This window comes from Macrobrachium nipponense, chromosome 1 (genome assembly GCF_015104395.2).
Source record: "Macrobrachium nipponense isolate FS-2020 chromosome 1, ASM1510439v2, whole genome shotgun sequence".
NCBI classification, from domain to species: domain Eukaryota; kingdom Metazoa; phylum Arthropoda; class Malacostraca; order Decapoda; family Palaemonidae; genus Macrobrachium; species Macrobrachium nipponense.
The window spans coordinates 162,355,991-162,374,636 of record NC_087200.1 but is presented as its reverse complement, the minus strand read 5'-3'; positions in this window follow the sequence as shown (position 1 = coordinate 162,374,636).

Sequence of the window (18,646 nt, the reverse complement as noted above, 5' to 3'; positions counted from 1 at the left end):
TCAACGTTTTCATATTGTTTGCTAGTAGTGATGGTGAAAAAGAGGGATGAATCACACAGGTTTTGTGTGGATTACCATCAACTTAATGCCATAACCAAGTTGTACAATGAACCCATGGAAGATCCTGAGGCTATGATGGTAAAACTTTGTGAAGACAGTTTTTTCACCATGGCCGGGTATTCACGATCGAAAATGACGTTAAAACTTCCGTGTAGACGACATTTTGTGGGCGGAGTCCACTCGCCAGAACGGGTAAACTGATGGATTACCTAAAGTTCTGCCAACAGCCATACCACGTTGAAAGCACCGCTTCTCGTCCTAAAGTTCTCTGACAGGCGATCGCACATGTAGACGGTTAAGCAACGATTTTATGACAGTTTGCTGCTGGATTTTGTCTGGGAAGGATCTCAGCTACTCGACCAGAATATGTGAGTGCAAATTTATGATACCTTGTGATAGACAATTTAGTTTAGACCAGTGACATGCCTTTTTATGAAAAGTGTTACTAGTGAAAGTAGGCTACACGGTCCTTTACATAAATAACTGAACCAACCCCCAGTTCTAATTTAACCTTATTCATTAATATTATATGAGAATAGACATCTCTCTTTAACAGGCAATATTTAGACCAAACTCTAATATGCCTTTTTGCTTCTTTTCTATTTTTAAGTGAATTGCCAGAGCAGTTAGTCTATGTAGCTCCACTTCCTTTTTGCCTTGCCTTAATCGTGGTAACACTATATGGCAGTGATGGAAACTCAACTGACAGATGTCAGTTGAGTTTCCATCACTGCCATATAGTGTTACCACGATTAAGGCAAGGCAAAAACTGGGGGCGATGAACTCGAGTTGACTCTCCAACTGATGGTTCACTCTTTACGTGTGGATGCTCAACCATCAAATGGTCGCAGGAATACTGTACAGTACTTTTACTGTTTATGAATACTGAGCCCAAGGTGAACTTGAGCAAGGGATATTGGCAGATCCTTTGAAAGGCAGTCTTTGCATTTTCAGGTGGATGTCACCAGTTCAAGAGGATGCCCTTTCGTGTAATAAACTCATCAGCAACTTTTAACAGAATGTTGAGGAAGATGGTAGCAATCAATTTGTGGACGATGTGTCAGCTCATACAGCCTTATACAAAGAATACACCGAGGAACTAAGGGACCAGTTGCAGAGTGAGGGAAGCAAGACTGACTATTCAGCCGTCCAAGTGTTACATTGGATACAGTGAAGTAGAATTCCCAGACTCAAGGTCAACTGTAATAGGATTGCTATGGATAAAGCAAAGTTGGTGAAGATTGTGGACTCAGTACCGTTAAGGATCAAGAACAACTACACAAATCTAGCAGTGCCTTTGACAAACCTAATGAAGAAGGGAGAACCAAACAAAATGGAATGGAAAAAACATAAAAAGTAGGCAATTTATGGACTGAAGCAGGCTTTAGGAAATGCTCTGATACTATAGATGCATTTAATAAAGAAATAGGAGGTATACTACTGCAAGAGTTTGCTAATTAAATTTTCCAATTCCTTATGCAAATATGAAACTGAAGGAGGAGTCCAACTACTGTACCATTGAAAAGGAGTGACTAGCAATTATCTTTTACAGTTAAAAGATTCCATTTGTTCCTGATGGGTGGATTTTATAATACACAGACCTCAGATCACTTGCATACATTCAACATTGCTAGACTGAAAGACCAAGGATCAGGAGATGGACCATGGCACTCCATAGTTACAAGTTTTGAATGGCGAGCATTCCAGGAAAGCTCAATGAACATTACTTGCCAAGTCTCAGGCAGAAAGTTCCTGGTAACCACGGGCACCTTCAAGTCCATGTTACCCATGTCAATGGAGGACCTTTAAATGGCCCTAGATGCAATAGTGACATTCATCTATTGGCTGCCAGTAGCAGCCCATACATACTATCACACTGCCATTGTACCATCATCCTTCACTTAATGAAGGCAAAATATCAGTGGAACTTCATTGTTGCTGATGTTCAGATGCCCTAACTCGGTGCCAACTTCTTCAGACATTTTGGCTTCCTACTGAATGTCACCTTTTGTCACCCTCTGGACTTGACCTCCTTCCAGACACCACCACTCACCCCCAGACCCAAGCTGCCGCCTGTCTCTTTGGTAGGGCCCTCACCAAAATATTTTAAGCCTGAACTCAAACAAACACCCAGGACACCAGTATAGCACAGCATATAACAACATATGAAGATGACTTGCCCCAAGCCCACTTAAAATTCTGTTGCCTGTCCCCAGAGAAGCTATCTACCATGAAGAAGGCCTTTAAGGATATGGAATAGAGGGGTCTTTGCCAGAGGGCCTTCAGGCCTTGGGTCTCCCCATTTTACAAGTAAAATGAACTGGACAACTCTTGGCCCCTGGCAGGCACTACAGATACCTCAGCTTACAAACATTGCGGACATCACCTCAACCTTCCGTGAAGCGAGGATTTCTTTTCCAATTTCAGCATAATGATTCTGCATTCAGTTCCGAACTCAAGGACAATGTTGCAAAGACTGATTGACAAAATTTTCTGTGACCTTCCCTTCAGCATCTGCTGCATCAGTGACATTTTCACCTTCACCAAAATCATATTAGAGCCACATTATACCTACTTCAAGATAACATTTTAGGTATGCCACAACAAATCTATCACTGGAGCATAGTCAGTCAAATTAATGGGTAAGCCTTGGCAAGCAGTGAATGCCCCCTACACTCTAAAGTACCAGCATCCAAAAATACATAACTGTAGTCACCCTGAAAGGACTATGAGAACTACTACCACTGATTCCTCCTAAACACGGCGCAAACCATGGACCCCCCTATGTGATGCCTTCAGCAGAAAAAGGAAGATTCTCTCTGGCATACCCCAACCCCCAAGCGAGTCTGAGATTCACAAATGACCTCCACGGGAACTCAAAATGTAACAGAGTTCATCTCAGGTAAACAACAATATGGTGCCTTACGGTATCTTGAAGAGCCAACCACTGAGTAATGATGTGGTACAGTTATGTATATATAAATTATTATATAATAATGTTGTTTTAGATATTTCTTTTGTACAATTCTACATTTAACCCTAATGAGTATTCATATTTTTATTTGATTGCTTAGTGTAAAGTTACCTTGCTTGTTATGATAATAGATTTGGTGTCACTTTAAGGCTGAATAAATATATTATCAAAATTGGTATAAAAAAGCAGAAACACAAAAGCAAAACATCGATATTGAAGGTAAGAGTTAATCATGAGCAAAAGTTTCACCAAAAATAAAAAAATTGATATCTCACTTATTTTTGTAGTGCCAAACTAGGTTAAATTGCATTTTCATGTACATACAGTAGTATTAATATCTATCCCCAGAAAGTGCAATAAAAGTCATACAGACGAAAACAAAAAAGCCATTTCACAGTTTTCCTCTCAGAGTTGCAATTTATCATCTGGCCAAAGTGAACCACTCCTTGCATATATTTTATGTAAACCCTGATGACAGTAGGGCATTGTAGGATCATGGTCTGCACCTCAGATTTCCCGCCCTTCCCTGCTCCTCCCAATGAATAGTCCATATCAACGCCTTGTTTGTTGGATATCAATGTAACCAGCCTCGTATCCATCCAAGCAAAAACAAAGGTGTTGTTCTTCTGCCTCTCGTGCAAGGAATTGCAAGGAATTTTTTTTTATTGCCAAGTCCCTGAGTACCTTGACATGAGAGCATACAACATCACCTAACTTCCCAAGTATCCCTCCATACTTGGATAAATTCAATGTTTGTTTGTATGGGGTTTTTACGTTGCATGGAACCAGTGGTTATTCAGTAATGGGACCAACGGCTTTACGTGACTTCTGAACCACGTCAAGAGTGAACTTCTATCACCAGAAATACACATCTGTGACCCCTCAATGGAATGCCCGAGAATCGAACTCGTGGCCACCGAGGTGGCAGACAAAGACCATACCAACCACGCCACTGAGGTGCTGGATAATTCAATGGGGACATCGGGTTCAGTCTTTACTTTCATTTAGTTCTACCAATGAATCACCAGAACTTTCCTAATTTTTTCATTTTGTAGTTTGATATCACTGTCGAAGGGCTCAAGAAATTTCTTTCAGGAATCAAAAAAGATAAAACTTATGCAGTGCCTAATAGCATCGGATGCATTTGGGTAGGAAGATGAACATTCACCAACTTTGGAAGAATTTTTTACCTTAAAAACTTGGACTTTTTTGCTGCTCTCTATATTTGAACTTATCACTGTGAATTCGTCAACAACCATAAAAACATTATGCAGTTATAAGATATAACAAAGGGTCTAGAATACCAAAATACCTAAGCACTCACTGGCAATGTTGCATCAAACTTGTACAATAATAAAGTGTTTTTTTTCTTTTTTCATACCTGCAAAATGTAGGCCTTGTACCGGGTGGTAAGCTCTACCCATCATACACTACAGAATCTTTGGGCATCTCCTAATTTCGCCCAAATTTCTTTGTGATTGTGTGAATTTGTAATTCATGACAACTTTACTAAAAAGAAAACATCTTTTAATGCCATATAGTCCCAAAGCTTTGATACTTTGGGAAGAATTTGATGCTGGAAGGCATAAAAAAACCTTCAAAGGGTTAATTGCAGCCTAGTACCTTAACATCCTAAAAGGCATATACTTAGTACAGATGTAGAACAGTTGTGTTATGTATATCTTGTATCCTTACATGTCTTTTGTCTCTATTTCCATGTGTGAACAATATAACTTTTTGTGACATTGTCTATCAGCATCCTGAATGGCACCAACCTAGTGAGGATGTGGAAAAGTCATACATTTCATTGTAAAAACGGCTACTTATAAGATGTATATCTTAAAAAGGTGTGGTATTTAATTGTTAATCTCAGCTTTTTCTGGTTAGAGACAGAGGCGCTTAGTGACAAGCGTTTGGCTCCTCAAAGAATGTTGAAATGAAAAACAGCCAGGAATGATGACCTATGCGATCTGAGGTTGGCGACACCTCAGAGATCACATGATTGGATCATGTGGGTGCCCATCGTTGCTAGGCACCCCGCAAGGCGTGTCTGTGTGTGTGTTCGTAGCGTATGATGTATGGGCTTGGTGATAGGTAATGGAAAGAAGGGAGGACACTCTTTGATTGCTTGTATCAGTGTGCAGAACACACCTGAGAGAAGTTTGAGAACGCCCATCAGATAAGATGGGTTCATGGCACCATATAAGCGAATGGGTTCTCTAAGAATTCAATGACTATTAAAATGGCATAGTTAATCAGACAGTGAGATTTAAGGAGGTTATTTACTTAAACCTGGTGCAGGAGAGGAAAATGGCAGTTTACGGGTTTTTTTGGAGTCAGACTATGAATTTAATTCCACTTTAATGTATTCATTAGCTAGTTTGGGAAATAAAAAGTATATTTTTGTATCTACGAGGGTTTATTAGCCTAGTCTTCCATTTCAGTTTCAGTCACAGATCGAGGGTAGGCAGTTGCCTATTAGCAGTTTCTTTCATTTGTCTAAACGAGTATCATTGAGTTCTAAAAATTCATTTAAGATATAGTATATCATTTGTAAAATACCTGTAGTGACATAAGCACTTCATAGTATATTTTTCTTTCTTTGTTTCTTTTGAGGGGAAGGGGCTGTGGTGTCTTGCTCTCTCAGCTTCCAGACTTTGCTGCTGAACCCAGGTTTAGTTGCTAGGTTCTGCATCCAGTCAAAGAGTGGTGCCTTAATACGTCCCACACATACGGTTTCAGTGTACCTCTCACTTGGTCCCAACCATGTGTAAGGCTGCCCACCTGAACTACCCCTCCGACGTGTCAGCTCTCATGAATAAATTTAGGTGTTCTTCATGATTCCTTTGTATCACTTAGATTAGAGTATCAACACCAGCACCATAACACCATAGTTTTAGTCCAAGAGCTAAGGGCCTTTGAACTAACCGAGAATGGCCAAAAGCGAGAGTGGTTGTTTCTAGGGTAAAAGAGTGTGCAGAATCCAAAAATGGGCGTCATACAAGTCCCTGGTGGGACATGTGCCTCTAAGACACCATTTACCATCATGACGGACGTGACAGAGTTCCGACCAAATGTGATAGCTTAAGGCGGAACTGTCATCGATTAATATCTTTCCTATTCTGTCATTATAGTAACAACATTTTATAACTTTTAAATGAATTATTAATGTTTTAAAAATATATATTGGATTTTTTTTCAATTCATGACCAAATGGGTGCAGTGAAAAAACGTTGTGTACGTTACGTTTATCATTTTCATTTTAGAGTGATATGATGAATGCATGATGACAGAGACTCCCAATGAAGCAATCCCAGGATCTTCCAAGCCTGTGGAACGCATTTGCATACTTCATATCACATCAGACACAAAAAACAGTGATGTTAAGGATTTTGATGAAAACACATGGAAGACTATGAAATGAGTGTCAAATGTGAGGAAAGAGAAATATAAGTCCTCTAAATATGCTTCTGTCTGCGAAACTTTGCAATCTATAAATCATAGTGAGAAATATGGCTACCACAGAGAATGCTGCAAGAGATTCACTTTAGTACCCGAAGTCCTTCCTGAAAAAGAAACATATGAAGAGAGGACAGATGATAATCAGCAGCCATTACTACGATCGAAAACATATGCAATCTCTCCAACTACATCCAACACTGGAGTTCTTCAACCTATGTGTATATTCTGCAACCGGTCTCAGAAAAAACGTCAAGGGAAGCTCTGGAGACAGAAATGGCAACCACTGTGGTTTGTCCACAGATACAGCATGGGACAATTATGGTGAAAACACAGAAACCTTATCAGGGAAAGGGACTTTACATGATACCGTTGGCATTTGCTATTAAAATGTTCTTAAAGAAGATATGTCAACCACCAGTCCAGCGGATAAAGATACAACACAAGCAGACATGCCTCCAAAAAAACTTAAGCGAAAAAGAAAGTTTGACTCTAACATGGTTCATCCTATTCCATATCCAAGGAAACCTCGTATCTCAGCCTTCAACTACTTAGTTAAAAAAGTTAATGAACCCAGTCACCTGATTCAGATAAGAAGAAGAGATAGCATGGGCAATGTCATGTGAACTATTTGACGATACACCAATGTGGTCCGGTTGGAATTCACGCATCACAGAAGATAAACTTCCATTCCAGATTGTCAGATACATGGAGAACTTACATCTACCCCCAATACAACTGGATGTGGTTGCTGAAACGATGAGACGTTCACAGACTGTTACAAAGGAGTGTGCTGATACATACACACTAGTGACCTACGATCTGGCAATTGCAAAACCAGCTATGCAGATACAGGGCCAAGAGTCTCCAAAATATGATGATCTGTTTATATGCTTTGGTGCTTTTCACATTATGATGGCTTATTTTGCTTCACTTGGATATTTCATAGATGAATGTGGAGGACCCCATATTGTTGTGGACACAGAGGTCTTGGCACTTGAACCGCTTTGAGGATTTATCGGCGGAAAACATTTCAACTGCTGCAAACGACTACCCCCACTGCTTGCTACAGCTTTCCCAGGTATTGCATTTTCAAAGCTTTCTTAAAACCAATGGAGCAGTACCTGAAAGCCTACAAAGAATGTTGCATACTTTGAACTCAGCTGCTGACATGGAGAATCAAGAAAGTACACCAACACATAACCCGAATGGATGAATATGAACACTTCGCAAACAAAACAAGATCTGGATGTCATGTAGCAACTGCAAGGTATTGGATTCTGTATATTGAGCTGGTGCATATATTTCTTCAGCTTAGTAGGGCCTGTCGTACTAGTGACCTGGAACTTTTCACCTACAGTCTTGAAAAAATGTGTTACATGTACTTTGCAACAATCGCCACAACTATGCACGTTACATGATACGCTACTTACTAAACCTAATAAATATTGAAGATTCACATTCAGTTTTGCAACAAGTACTTGAAAATGGTGGTGTCTCTATCAGGAGGTCAGCTAAATCCTTTTCAAGAAACCCTGTGGATATGACCTTGGAGTAAACTGTAAATGCTGATGCAGCATCACAATTGACAGGCATATCGACTTTCTCAGTCATTCTCTGCCCGTCAAAATTGGATGGTGACAAAAACTGTAAGAAGTGCAGTTGTTGGTGATCTATTGGTAAAATCAGGTGTAACAAAAACTAATGACACATCTCAGGAGCTGAAACCCTATCGTATCAAACGAGATAACAATGACCTTCAAAAACTAGTAAGAGGAATAGAAGACACACTGAATCCGTTTGGAGAAGCTCTGAGTGATGAAAACTTGTACAGTATAAGAACTGGGAAAGCAGCACCAGACGATGTAAAAGACCTCATTCACTGTATGGACAAAGGGAAAAAGTGGTGTGATAAGTTTACCAGCGAGTGCTTTGCAGATCCCAACAGGTTTGAAAAAAAAACAATTTACTTATGTGGCGATGAAGATAAAAGTATCAACCAAGGATATGAAGATTAAGGAAGTTCAAGGGACAAGAGATATATTTGGTAGACTGTTGTTCCTAGCTTTAAATGAGAAGTTAGATCTTCGTAAAATTTTGAAATTTCCTTTAACACCAGTACCAATGTCACTAGCACATATTGATGGAACTGTTATGAAAAGCAACAAATCCAAATTGATGCATATACTAGAGAGAAAAGTTACAAGTGTTTCACCCACATCTGTGGATGCTTGTGTGGTGGATGGAATGTTCATAATACAGTCATTAGAGAGTATAACTCCCACCTATGGTGCGATTGAAAAGGACATCATGGTAAATCTCTGCAGAAGAGCAAAGCGTGGGGATTTTGTGTGTGACAACTATGAAAGTCCTTCAATCAAGGACATAGAACGTGGAAACCTTGGAGGTGAAATCAGCCTCGTTGTACAAGGCCCAAGCAACATCGTCCAAAGGACTTTCAACAAGCATTGAGAAATAACAACTTTAAGAAGTCATTACTGCACTTTCTGGTGAAGGAATGGGAAGATGATAGCTATGCCTCTGTCTTGCATGGTCATGAAATATATTTTGGACTGGAAAAAGAGTGCCACCTTTACAAAGAGGTTGATGGTCATGTAATGTGTGTAAAAGTTGGGGATCTTGAGTGTTTTCATGAGGAGGCCGACTCGTGTATTATGTTGCATCTTCAGAAAATTGAAAGAACATATGCTGAAGCCAATGTAATTGTGAGATGTAATGACACAGATATTCTTGTGATCCTGCTTTATCATGCCCATAACACAGAGCTACATATATGGATGGATGTAGGGCAGAGTGGGAAAAATACTAGAAGATTTATAGATGTCACTAATCTTGCTTCAAATCTTGGAAGAAACCTGTGTATGGCTCTTCCTGGGCTGCACGCATTCACAGGTTGTGATTTCACAGCAACATTTCTGAGGAAAGGAAAGATTAAACCATATGCCATAGTTGAATCCTTCAAGGAATTCCAAGACACGTTTGCCAAACTGGGAACAGAATCACGGGACAGTGTTGAAGCCATCACAAAAGAGTTGGAGAAATTTGTTTGTGTTCTCTATGGAAAACCAAAATTAGATTCAGTAGATGAAGTGCGGTACTTAATTTTCAGTGATAAATGCAAGCCAAAAGATGACAAACAACCACTTCAGAATATCAAAAGCTTTTCATGCTGGTGGACTGCCTCCTTGCCAATCAGTGCTGAAACAGAAAATTCTTCATTCAAACTATGTTGCATTAATATGGAAAAATGCTAAGAAACCCGTCCCAACCATGCTCAAACCTGAAGATAGTGGATGGCGAATTCAAAATGGCACATACACTTTACTTGGTTTGAGGGAGACCAGACATCAAAAGAAATCTGTTGTTGGATTGATGATGAAAAGACGTTGGATCCAGGGAATGAAGAAAATGAAACTGAGGAACTTTCTTCTGGAGACTCGGAATATGACAAAGACTCCGTTTTGTTCTTTTGGTTAACAGTATACTTACTCTATTCACATTAATAAATACTCTTCACTTCAATCAGTAAGTTATTCAGCATGTTGGTTAACTTTTCTCATGTAACAGTTAAGTTCCATTAAATTATCTTTTACATCAGACAACTTTAAATGACCTCATGAGGACATCTGAGCTTTAAGGGTTAATTTTGGACATAGATAATTCATTTAAAAGTTATAAAATGTTGTTATTATTGATAGAATAGGAAAAGTATCATTAATCGGTGACAGTTCCACCTTAAGTTGTCACATTTGGTCGGAACTCTGTCACGGCCGTCATGATGGTAAATGGTGTCTTACAGGCACATGTCCCACCAGGGACTTGTAAGACGCCTATTTTTGGATTCTGCACACTTTTTTACCCTAGAAACAACCACTCTCGCTTTTGGCCATTCTCGGTTAGTTCAAAGGGCCTTAGCTCTTGTACTATCAGTTATGTATTATTATTCACAGGTAATTTAACCTTTTTTCATACATTTGTTGTGAGTGATCCATGTTTTGAATTTCTTTAGTCTGATGTATTTTAAAGTTAACCTTTATTTTCATATACTTCTCAGGGGTAATTTGTGGGCTAATGCTTTTTAAAATAGAACTAATTAACAGAAGTTGTTTCTTTATCACAATACGTTGTTGGGTGACCTTCAAGCTGATTCATCTGTTAATAAACAGAAGTATTGTGATTTAACAGTAATATGGCCAACATATAAACTATTATAATCATATGTAGATACTTCTTTTGAGTTAATCTTTTGATATCATATTTTTTGATTGACCTTGAGCTCTATATGCTCGTTGAAAGTGAACTTTGATCGATAATCTAATTTGATATACTTCATTTTAACATCGATTTGTTATTCTTGTTATCCTTTATTAGTCATGGGTTAGCCTTCAGTTTCATATACTTTTGTCAATCAACTTTTATCTTGGTATACTCAAGCAGAGATCATCTTTCGACTATGTCCAAAGGTTTTGCCTATTTACCATTTTTTCTAAACTGCTCTCCCTCATTTTGCTGCGAGCAGCGGGATAAACTGACACAGCAGAAAGCAAGGAGAGAATTATGCGATTCACCAAGACAACAGTTATGTTTCTTTTCACTTCGAATAGCTTACATCTTTTTTTATTCCCGTAGTGGGACTAGTGCCGTCAGTGCTCCTCATGTGTGTGGGTGTGTGGGGCGGACGTGTTGGAGGTCTCTCTCGCGTTTCTTTACAGAAAAGAAGGGTTTTTCGCCCTTGGTGATTATACCTCTTATAGTAAGCAATGTGTTAATAGTATCTCCCCTAATACCCAGCAGGTAAGCTGGAGAGTGTTGTGCAGTTGCAGATATACTAATATTCTTTCTGCTCCAATCAGTGCCTTAGAAATCTTTCAAATCACAGCTACCCCAGGCCTATTGGTCCTGGGAAATGGGTAAAAGATTGCAGTGTATGTGTTAGTGCTTGACCTTTGCTTTACCACAAAAATGTCATCCGATCAACCTCCAACCATTGCGCAAGTGACCCTGGCACCTACCGGTCCCTGTGCCCCACACACAAGTTCCGTACTCGCGAACAATTGTCTTTACTTTATAAAATACCAATCGAACTGTTCCAACGTCGAGTCCACTATAATATTTGTCAGTGATGTCTTCTCCGATGAGGAAATTAACATTGCATATAAGAAATGCAAAGATCTGATACCAGAGAGCATTCTCAAGGAGCGATCCACGAAAAACCTGTCCTCTCACAAGAAAATATCATATACCACTAAGTGGCAAAGGACCTGCTCGGTGGAAATCTATGCCGATGACCCTTACAATCTGCCTCCAAAGGGGCGTGCTGACCTAACCCTACCTGCAGTGTATCACACGGCAAAAAATGCCTTCCATACAGCAAAATCACTCTCACAAGCATTTGGAAAAAACTTGGAAAAAATCGAGGAGACAAATGATAAATTCTCAAGAATCTGGAACGTGATCGAAGGACTACAGGAATCCCTAGACAGTCTTAAAACTAGGGAAACAAATAACCTCACACGGATCTGGGATGTGATAAAAGGAGTGCAGGATTCGATAGACAATCGAACCAGCCTCCTTTGAATGCGGCATCCAGTTTTTCCTCGCCTCCCATCAACACGGGAGTGCCCACATCACCTATAGACCGTTCTGAGGGGACTGCTGGTCTCCCAACTTCTTCTCCCTCCCCAGTGCCTCCGGTGGAAGAGAGATCTCCAGTGATGATTACCAGCCCTCGTGATTCTCCCCAGCCTATCTTTCCCCCCAACCCCGCATCGTAGATGCAGATGAGAGTGATCATGAGGGGTCTGGCAGCTGGCAGATACCAACAAGCAGAAAGAAGAGAAGAACCTCTCATTTGGCCGCTGGACCGAAGCCCAACATTCATGTTTCACTTCGTCCGACACCTGAGAAGAGATGTCATGATGTAATTCACAAACAGCACTCATCAGTGACGCTAGACGCCATAGTGGAGAGAGTCAAGTTTCTCACTAGCTCTGACCCACTCATCTCTCACGAACTCCCATGCAAAAGTAAACATAAAGTGGCTTACAGGGTTACCTGCTTATTTCAACACCTTGATGTTCTTAAAGGCGAGAATTTCGGTCCTAATATATTAGTTTCAAGATATAACCTAATTTGGGACCAACCACCCCCAGGGGAACTTACTGACATCCCAACCAGGGTCATTTCCACCACAAGTGCCAGCCAACCGCCCACAGCGAGTGACTGCCCACTCCCCCGGGCTAACCCCCTATACACCAAAATGATCAGTGCATTCATCTCCCATCTTCGTGATTAGCCATGGATACATTTAACATAATCTCTTGGAATATTTTTGGCCTCAAGTGGAACATTCCTCTCCTAAACATGTTCTGCAAAAACTTCAAAGGCATCATTGCATTGCAAGAAACGCTCCTCTGGCCACATGACCTTGTCATCTGCGATTCAATACATGAAGACTTCAGAACCTTCTCGACTGCATCGATGCAAGTTACAGATCAAATCATAGCCGGTTGCCCAAAAGGGGGCTTTCTTTCCTGTGGCACAAATCGTTAGACAATATGATAAAGGTGATGACCTACAGGAATGACAGATTGCTGGGGCTTCAAGTGACAGCAGGTAACTCTAAAATCCTAATAATTAATGTTTATATGCCATGGGAAAATAACAATAATTTCGATCATTACTGCATGATCTTAGGGGAGTTACACATTATTATTCACGATTCTCCTGCTGATCATATTTGTGTAATTTGGGACCTTAATTCCCACCCCCACAAAACAATTTTATAATGAACTTACTTGCTTCTTTCAAAATCATGCTCTCCAAATTAGCGATGTAATACTCCTCCCTCCCTCCTCCTATTCTTATGTGCATAATAGAGCGGACGCAATTACAACCTCCTGGCTGGATCACTGCATCACATCTCCACAACTTCATGATTCTATTATGACCTGCAATATTAGCTATGATCTTGCAACGGGCTACGATCACATCCCATTACAGGTGTCATTCGGTACCCCATCCGACCCTACCGTGAACCCCCCTACTGACTGCCCACCAGCGGTAAACTGGGATTTTAAAAACCAAGAGAAAACCAGATACTTTAGGGTGACCACGGAAACCAGGTTGCGGTCAATAGTTCAACCGGCAGACGCCTTACTTTGTGCTAACACAAATTGTAGAAATGACCAACACAGGAGGGATCCGAATGAATTTTATTCGAACATAATCTCCGCTATGCTTGCTTCGGGCAGGCCTGGTAATTCTCGTAATATACCTGGATGGAATGACTTGGTTAAAGATCTGTATACATACTCACGAGAAATGTTTTGACTGTGGAGGCAAAATGGTAGCCCGAGGGAAGGATGCACTGCATTACTAATGAGACAGGCGAGAGCACAGTTCAAACTTGCTCTTAAGCACTGCAGATTAAATGGAAAACAACTAAGAGCCAATGCAATGTCTAGAAACTTAGAATCTGGTGATTATCCTCGTCTTTGGAAAGATATCCAGTCCCTAAATCCCAAAACTAAAAAGCTATCACAGAGAGTAGGGGAAGCAGTCGGAGACGAGGCTATCGCAAGTATGTGGGGCGATCACTTCAACAATATCTTGAATTGCAATAATTATCAAGATTTCCAAAGGGATGTAGATAACCTCCTTACTGACAACATTCAATTCCATTTTGCAGACCGTATTACGCCAGGTAACATCAGTGATGCCATAAACAGCCTACCTAATAATAAATTGCCCGGCTGTGATGGTCTTCACGCAGAGGCTTTCAATTTCTGCCATCCGATAATTTACATTTTGTTAGCTGCCCTATTCAATGCGTCCATAATTCACCAGTTTCTTCCAGACTCCCTACTCTTAGTTCACTTGATACCATTAATCAAAAACAAGCTAAAGGATGCAGCTGACCCTGGCAACTACCGGCCGACTGCAATCACAACGATCGCATCGAAGATATTTGAGTCGGTTCTTCTAGTGAGACTTCTCCCCTTTCTATACACCACTGACAACCAGTTCGGGTTTAAAGCAAACCACTTAACCGACACCTGCATCTACATACTGAAAGAATTGCTGAACTACTACCTATCATCAGCCTCTCCTGTTTTCCTTTGTTTTGTGGATGTGAGAAAAGCATTTGGCAGAGTAAACTATCTGAAGCTCTTCCTGAAGCTGCATAAAAGAGGCACACCCCTATATCTAACTGGCAATTTACATTGCTGGTTCTCCACACAGCAATTCTGTGTCAAATGGGGTAACGTATTATCGTACACCTTCAGCTCCCTAAACTGGCTTCGGCAAGGGGGCATTCTCTCTCCATACTTGTTTAATACGTACACAGATGCCTTGAATGTCAAATTGAACTCACTCCCAATTGGATGCACTGTCAATTAAACAACTATAAACAACCTCTGTTACGCCGATTATATGGTTCTGATTTCCCTATCAGTGCAAGGTCTCCAACGACACTTGCCGCCAATATGCAGAGGAATTTGATATCATTTACAACGAAACCAAGACTCAGTGCATGTCGCTGCTCCCAAGATCGCTAAAGCATATTGCAGAACCACAAATTTTCCTAGCAAACCATCGGCTGGATTTGTGCACGAATTTCCATATTTGGGTCACATTATCACCGACAACCTAAAAGATACGGCAGACATTGAACAGAGGCGTCGTAAGCTATGTGCAACTGGCAACATGATTGCAAGGAGGTTTGCCTTCTGTCACCGAGACGTGAAACTGCTGCTCTTCTGCTCGTACTGCTACAGTATCTATGGGTGTTCCCTCTGGACGGACTATACCCGAGACCATGAGAGTATCACTGTTGTGCACAATGACATTTTGAGACGCCTCACAAACACTCCCCGCTACCACTCCGCCACACAGTTGTTCATAGAAAACCACCTGGACAATTTAAAAATCATTGTAAGGCGAACAATGTCCAGTCTGGTAACCCGAGTGAGAAACAGCAGCAACTCGCTCATACAAAGTATCCTAAGGAGTGAAGCAAAAAGAAGATCTAAATTGTGGGAAAGATGGGAAAATGAGGCCTTTGTCCCCTAAACGACTTAATCTCTGTATTGGCAAGATGTCATCTGCAGATTCTGTCATTATTATTATATTTATTGCTGATATTTAACTTTTTCATTATTACTGTGAATACTATCAAGTTAAAGTTTTATTTACGTTCAATTTCCGTATTTAGCCCTCTGGACCTGACTACTGTAACCACCTAAGATCTCTAGCTGAAATATAAGTTATATAATCTGTGCACTAACTGTTATAACTCTCAATGCATTTTTTTCTCACCAATATTATTACTGTTATTACCAGTATTATGATTACTATCTTTTATGCTACCTCAACCATTTTGTGGTTAAGTGCCGATTATTCATTTTTTTTTATCATGTCTCATGTTCCTAGATTGTGTATGTTACTGTCTGTATTTTGTATATTCCTTGTATATGGCCCTGAGCTGAAATAAAGGATATTATTATTATTATTATTATTATTATTATTATTATTATTATTATTATTATTATTATTACTTGAGGTTCTTTGCAGTGTCCTTTCGGCCCCTGGCAACAACCCCTTTTGTTCATTTTACTGTACCTCTGTTTATATTATCTTTCTTCAATCTTACTTTCCTCTCTCCACTCTCTCTTAACAGTTATTTCATAGTTCAGCTGAAGAGAAGCTCTCCTCCTGTTGCAACTTTGTACCATTTTACTCTCATTTTCCCTTTCAGCGCTGAATGACTTCACAGATCCCAGCGTTTGGCCTTTAGGCTGAATCATATTCCATTCCACTCCACATCTCCTTTGACTTCCTGTGAACCTCGTCTGTCATTCTGTCAGTCTGTCAGTCTGTCAGGTCCACTCAATGTGACATTGACGACATCCGTAGTACTTGAGCAACAGGGTCGTCTTTATCATCACTCTCTTGCGATATGCCAAGTATAAACAAGTTTTGTTTTTGTCTTTTTATCAAAGGAAACGCACATTGTTTGTGCTATTTAAACGAAGATAAGTGAATAAGTGTGTGCGTGCAAGCATATTTTTATGTTGCCTTCAGTTTTGATGTTTGTAACATTTCCTTTGTTCTAGCATGAATTACACAACAACCGAATGTACCATTAACATGCATTCACTCTATTGCTTTTAAAATTCCTGTTGATACAATTGACAGTTATCCAAGTGTTGTTTAGTCTAATTAATAATCATCATTTAAATCTTCTTAAACCCTAAGATAATTACACCGAAATAAGCCAGCGCATAGTGGTAACAATTATATTTCAATGAGTAATAGTCATAATTTGGTTTCATTGATTTGGGTTAGAAACAATACTGATCCCATGTTGCTATAGTTTTTAGGTATTATTTAAAATGAGTTACAATCAATATAGATTTCATGATATAAAGGTTTTATAATTCGTCTAATTTGCTCAGAATCAATATAGATCTCATTTTGTGAAGTTTTAAGATTTCATTTACTTTTGTTAGCGTCAAAAGAAATCTCGTGAACTTTTTAGATCCCATCTGTTATGGTTAGCGACAATACTTGTTTATGAAAAATTTTCATTTATCTTTTTTTATTAGTGTCAATACAGATCGCATGTCATCCAACAGTGTCTATATTTAATTCACTTTGGTTAGCGTCGGTATAGAGTTCATGTAAATTTTAAAATTTCATCTATTTTGGTGAACGTCAATAAATATCTCAGTTCACTCTTTCAAAATTTAACAACTTGAGATAAAGACAGTAGTTTTCTTTTCACGTCATAAGTGACATGATTAGAACAGCATCATAAATGAATCACCTTACATAACGTAACGTGACTACATTATGTATATTGGTGACGTCTGGATAAATAAGTGATCGTTTGCATTATGTAATGTCTATATTTTTTAGTGAAACGAATTCCTCCGTAAACACAGAGATAGCGTCTCATGTCCTCTCCTCTTATTCTTGCCCCAGTTATATGAATATCTCTGATCGCTTGCCTCGTGGCTTCCGAAGAGGATGCGAATGTGCTAATCATTACTTTCCTCTTCCGCGTAGGCTGTGGGAAATTGTTGTCGTCGTTGTTGTACCCTTTGCACAGTGCTACCAAGTTGCAGTTCGTGTATGTTGTTCCTTTTCAAAAACAATGGATTTTGAGTGTTTACGCAAGGTAGTAATTTTCCGCGCGGAAAAGAATTAAAATGCATTTATTAGTAGTTGTTGGGATGTCATCTTCATTTTATTCTTCTGATTTGGATTTTTTTTTTTTTTTTTTTTTTTTTTGGGGGGGAGATGGGGGCGGGGGTGTTCTATCACAATCCTCCAATTCGATTGGGTGGTATTTATAGTGTGGGGTTCCGGGTTGCATCCTGCCTCTTTAGGAGTCCATCACTTTTCTTACTCTGTGGGCCGTTTCTAGGATCACACTCCTCTGCATGTGTCTGGAGCTACTTCACCCTCTAGTTTTCCAGGTTCCTTTTCAGGGATCTTGGGATCGTGCCTAGTGTTCCTATGATTATGGCTACAATTTCCACTAGCATATCCCATACCCTTGTTCTTTCATTTTCAGGTCTTGATACTCCGGACATTCGCTTGCTAAGTGGTTTATGGTCTCATTTTTTCGTATCGCACTTCATACATATGGGAGAGATGTTATTTCCGTCTATCGGTCTTCGAACGTATCTGGTTCTTAAGGCCTGATCTTGTGCCAATGTTATCATTCCTTCAGTTTCCTTCTCGAGCTATCCCCTCCGTAGCCATTGCCATGTTACATCGCTGGCTAGTTCTTTAGTCTGTCTCATGCATTGTCCGTGCATTGCCATTCCTCTGTTATGTTTGTCATTCTCCTGTCTCTGTATATTTCTGGGTCTTCGTCTACTTTTATCAGTGCTTCTTCCCATGCACTCTTTAGCCACCCGTCTTCACTGGTTTTCAGATATTGTTGACACAGTCTTCTATGCTTAGTAGTCCTACCCCTCCTTCCTTTCGTGTTATGTATAGTCTGTCCGTATTTGCTCTTGGGTATAATGCTTTGTTTATTGTCATATGTTTCCTAGTTTTCTGGTCTATGCTGCGAAGTTCTGCCTTCGTCCATTCCACTATTCCTGCGCTGTATCT